Raw genomic sequence first — 6,000 nt, 5'->3', positions numbered from 1 at the left:
TAACACAATAATCTACACAATAATCTGCCAAATCAGTTTTGGGTCACAATAATATTTATTCTGAAGATGTGGGTCTCCTTGACAAAAATGTTGAAAACCTGTACGAGTGACCCAGTGGTAGTTAACGTTGAGAGTGTTAGTGTCACGCTCTGCCCATAAAGCTGCACAGGACAACACCCCCCCCCCCCATCTATCAGACAGAATGGATTGGGTCAGTCAGTGCGATGACCCCGATGACCTCAGGGTCAAAGGTCAGGCTATTTTCTATTCTCTTTACTTCTGTTCTGTTCTATTCTCCTGCATGCTATACCCTATTTTGCTTCATCTCATTCTATTGCACTCCAATCTATTCTGTTTACCATAGCAACCGTGTCCATCACTACCATTCATGTATATCTCTGTAGATGTGATTCAAGCTAGCTCACTGTGAACACTACGACCGTGAGTGTAGTACTATACTATGTGCTCTGTTTCTATCTGTTGATGCTGACTCCTGTAGGCACGTCAGTATGTAAATAAGAGCTGTTCCCCCTCTTCTATGTATTCTTTATTTAATTATATTGTATTTATTATTATCTATTTTTGTGCTTTCTCCGACACCAGTGCAACTTCTCCCTTTAGGTGATAATAAGGTTTTTATCTTCTCTTATCTCTTAACCTAACCTAAAGGTCAAATGGACAAATGTATCTACCCATTCTGCAATCTGTCAATAAAAGTTTCAATCAATCAAATTTGATTGATTGAAAATGTTATATTAACAGATTGCAGAATGGGTACAATACAGTAAGGCTCAATACACACAATTGTTAAGGGGATGCAGACCAGAGAAAGACTTTCGTCTTGTTTACACCAGGGTCCCTCATTTTCAATTCATAATGAATTGTAAGTAGGGTGCAACTAGCACCGTGCAATCCATTCTTTGTGGATCTAGCCCTAAGAAGGTTCATTGCACAGGTTCACAGATATTGATTGAAAAAGTGCTTTCTTAGTTGATGGTGGAAAAAATACCAAGAAAAACCTTAGGCCTACCAACATTTCTCAGTATTTCTGAATTCCCCTTTCAGATATATTGATTTGGTATTTTGTTCAGTGAATTCCCCGTATCTGTATATAGCACCCACTTCTGCCTACACACTGAAAGGCTTTGATTGTTCCACAGATTGTTTCACATCGTAAAGACAACTGGGGTTTGTACTTTTAGTTTCATTCAAATGTATTCAATCTTAAATCCTGATAGTTGGTATTGTAGATAGAAAGTGGGTTTAGACAGACAGACAGACAGGCAGCCAATGACCTCTAAAGGTTATGTTAAAGTGGTATGTGGTCCAGTTATGCTGCTCTGATTCCATCCTCTTGAAGTTGGCAGGCTTCAGATTTGAAAGTACATACTCTTCTTAAATTGTTGCCATATTTTCTATGCTTGATTGATTGATTGATTGAAAAGTTTATTAACAGATTGCAGAATGGGTACAGTACAGTACAGCTCAATACATACAATTGTTAAGAGGATGCAGACCTGAGAAAGACTTTCGTCTTGTTTCCATCAGGGTCCCCCATTTTCAATTCATCATATGACACACATGACATACAGATAGACAGTACTGCTACATCTATACATTTATGACATACCAGATTTTCAAATACAGTACTGTTTGTGATACTAAAAAAAATCCAGAAGAAGAGTATATACATTTGACATAGAAACTGTGCATTGGGGGAGGTTGGGTAGGTGGGGTGGGGCTGTACATTGGAGGTGGGGGGGGGGGGGGGGGGTTGGGTAGGGGGGGACACACTGTACATTGGAATACTGACATACATTTGACATGGAAACTGTACATTGGAGGAGGTTGGGTAGGTGGGGTGGGGTTGGGTGGGGCTGTACATTGGAATACTGACAAAGCCATGCTTGGTCTTTATTGTACAACTGGGTTATGCAACATCCTTTTTCTTCAAAGTAACTAGTAACTGATGGGTTCAGAGGATAGTGGAGTAAAAAGAATAAAAACACTTCCTTTGAAATCTATTGGAGTGAAAGTACAAAGTTCCCTAAAATGAAAATACTCAAGTAAAGTACAAGTATTGCTTGAGTAAGAACAAGTACAGTAGTTACTTTACACCACTGGGCAATACCGAAGGCTAATAATAGAATTGATAGCAATGCTTACATAGTTTGTTCCCCTTGTGTTTACGTGCAACTCTCTAATAATTGAGTCATGTGCTGCTTCTCCAAACCAATTCAGTGGAAACCAAAAATAGAAACGGAACAGAAAACGGAACATAAAGAATACAAAGCACGTCATGTCTGAAGAGAGGAGGGTTTTATCATATCATCACCCCTATTTATTTTGACCACTTTACTATTTTCATCTATAGACTTTGGGTCTACTACCAAGGAAACTATAAAAGTGGGAATGGTCATGCACATCAGAATACTATAATAATATAATTCGATGCTCTGCTTGGTGCCAGACTTTGTTGCCAGTCCTATTGAAGCCTATATATGGGAGATCCACGGAGAAGCGAAATATACCAGCTGTCCGAGGAAATATACATCAACCAATACATTCAACGTTAGCTAGTTAACAAAGCAACACATTGCAGATGATTCTGACATCCAAGGTAATCACCTGTTTAAATGACATAAACAAGGAGACGGCTGATCCCATTCAACTCAATGTCGGCCGACCTGAAGGTTTCCACACTTCAACGTGCGTTCACACATCATTGACCCTTCCTTCTTTTCAATTTCAATTTTTTTTTATCCACTTTTTCTCCTCTTGTTTTTCTCCCATCCCAATTTAGTCATGCCAATTCCCCCCTCCCCTTCCTGGTCGTTGCTTGCATGTGCCCCCCACTGGTCGGTCTAGGGAGGGTTGAAAGATACTATCGCATGTCCCCTCCGATACATGCAGAGTCAGCCAGCCACTTCTTTTCACCTGGCAGCGAGGACTCTCATTGGGTGAGTGTAACGCGTGGGAGGTCACACTACCCTCACCCAGATCCCTTCCTCGCTGTGCAGGCGCCCCAACCGACCAGTAGGAGTCACTGTTTACAACGACCAGATTACCACCCCACCGGCTTCCCTCCCGCTGACACTGCCAATTGTGTCAGTATGACGACCGGCCAAGCTGGAGGCACCGCTGACAGCTGGATTCGATACCAGTGTCTCTGCGGTGGTAGACAGACGCTTAGTCCGCTGCGCTACCCGGCCGCCCTTTTTCAATTTCAATTTCAAACCTGTATCAGAACTCGAAAGGCAACTGGGGCGGGGTCAATGCGCCCCTCGAAACACAGAACGTCCTGGTAGGTTTTATGTCCAATTATTGTATTGTAGGTGGGCTATTTTATTTAAATTTTATAAAGATTTTACTGAACTCATTTTACTGTCTAATCTATTTCATTAACTATTTTTACTGCTATAATGATTAAATTTGTATTCTTTTTATTACTGCCTATTTTAAAACTGAATCATACTGTAAACAGAGAAGCCTATTGGGATGTTAGATCCTAATAGGAAAAACTGTGACTTGCCTTACTTTGCTGCTATCTTTTTATGCTCATTTTATATGTTTTTATGTAATTTTAAAACTGTGATTTGCCTTACCTCGCTGCAATCTTTTTATGTTTGTTTTATATGTTCTATATGTAATTTTATGCCATAGAATCAAACCATAAACAAAGTGGCTTTTTGGGATGTTAGATCCTAGTGTGATATTTTTTTAATTTTATATGTCTGCACCTTGCCTGCCCTTTTTCTGCTGTAAAGCACTTTTTGAGCTGCAATTCTTGTATGAAAGGTGCTACACAGATAAAGTTATTATTGGGCGGCCGGGTAGCGCAGCGGACTAAGCGTCTGTCTACCACCACAGAGACAGTGGGATCGAATCCGGCTGTGGTGCTTCCGGGTTGGCCGACCGTCCATACTAACACAATTGGCAGTGTTAGAGGGTGGGAAACCCGGCGAGGGTGGGTCCTGGTCGTTGTAAACAGCGACTCCTACAGTTCGGTCGGGGCGCCTGCACAGCAAGGGAAGGATCTGGGAGAGGTAGTGTGACCTTCCACACGTTACACTCAGGGGCGTTTTTAGGGTTAGAAAACATTGGGGGCTTCAACCCAGGGGGGTGGAGGGGGGGGTCACCCCCCCCCCCCTTTTCTTTTTTTTAAGCACAGAAATACGCAATTTTAGAGTAATTAGAGATGAATACTTAATAACTAGAATCATTAGAGGTTCTCAAAGTGAGGTCCAGGTCCATGAGAGGGATCTGGGCAGTCCCCATAGAAAATTCAAAGTTAACAGGACCAAATCATCAGTTTCTTATTTATTTATTTATTTAGCCAGATAAAACATTGATCTGGTCCAAGAAGCCACAACAGGAGTACAAATATACATATATATACATATATACACATATATATACATATACTGTACATACATACACATATACACCAATAACAAAATAAAAACAGTTAAGAATCATACACATAAGCAAATAAACAAACAAACAAACATATGCACAGCCTATGTACAAAATAAATAAACAGTTCATCTCTAGTCTTTACAGTTTTCTTCAATGCATAAACACTCAAATCAAAAGTATTACACAATTATCAAAACCTTACACTCAAGGAGCAAAATATAGGCCCAGATTTGCACCCCTACAATGTCAGCCTCACTTTTTGCAAAACAATACACACAGTGATTTGCAAAACACTAAACACACTTGCATTACATTAGACACAGAATGTCAAATTACCACACATATGAGCCAATTGGTTAAACACAGCCATCAGATGCACAAACACACCATTGCTTAATTGTAGATACACAATCAGGTTTAAGCACTATAAAAATGCAGCAGGTGAGTTCACCTGTCTTCAACCAAAATGGAAGGAGAGTGAAGTACTGTACACAGAGAACGTGAAAATATACAATACATTCACCAAACACTACACAAGACAACCAATGATGCAGACTGATGAAAAAATACATTTTCTCCCATTTTCCCGGAAGCCCGGAAGCCCAGGGCTAACGACGCCACTGGTTACACTCTCCCAGTGAGAGTCCGCGCTGCCAGGTGAAAAGAAGCGGTGGGCTGGCTATACATGTGTCGGAGGAAGCATGTGATAGTCTCCGCCCTCCCGGACCGACAGTAGGGGGTAGAGTGCGCAACGACCAGGAAGGGGATTGGGAATTGGCATAACGACTAACATTGGGATGGGAGAAAAGTGGAAAAAGAAGGAGGAAAAAGATAAAAAAAAAAAAAGATAAAGTTATTATTATTATTATTATTATTATTATTATTATTATTATTATTATTATTATTATTATTATTATTATTATTATTATTATTATTATTATTATTATTATTATTATTATTATTATTATTATTATTATTATTATTATTATTATTATTATTATTATTATTATTATTATTATTATTATTATTATTATTATTATTATTATTATTATTATTATTATTATTATTATTATTATTATTATTATTATTATTATTATTATTATTATTATTATTATTATTATTATTATTATTATTATTATTATTATTATTATTATTATTATTATTATTATTATTATTATTATTATTATTATTATCACACGTCCTCCTCATAACAACGACAGGATTCGGGTTGACGAGACGCAGCGGCCCGCCTGATCTCAAACCTACCGAAGTCGGCCCATGTCACCCCACTTCTCAGGGACCTACACTGGCTCCCCGTCGCCACACGAATCCGCTTCAAGGCCCTTGACCTGGCATATCGTGCGGTGAAGGGAACGGCTCTCGCCCACCTCCGGTCAATGGTCTCTAACTACACACCCTCAAGACCCCTACGCTCTGCGTCTTCTGGCCGCCTCAGACCCACTCCTATCCGAGCTCCGGGAGGGTCATCAAAGAGATGCCGCCTATTCTCTGTCCTCGCTCCACAATGGTGGAACGAACTTCCCACAGCCGAAACCAGAAAAATCTTCAACCTTCTTACTG

The sequence above is a fragment of the Notolepis coatsorum genome, assembly GCF_963971535.1.
Source record: "Notolepis coatsorum genome assembly, chromosome: 13".
Taxonomy (NCBI): domain Eukaryota; kingdom Metazoa; phylum Chordata; class Actinopteri; order Aulopiformes; family Paralepididae; genus Notolepis; species Notolepis coatsorum.
This window is presented reverse-complemented; position numbering follows the sequence as displayed.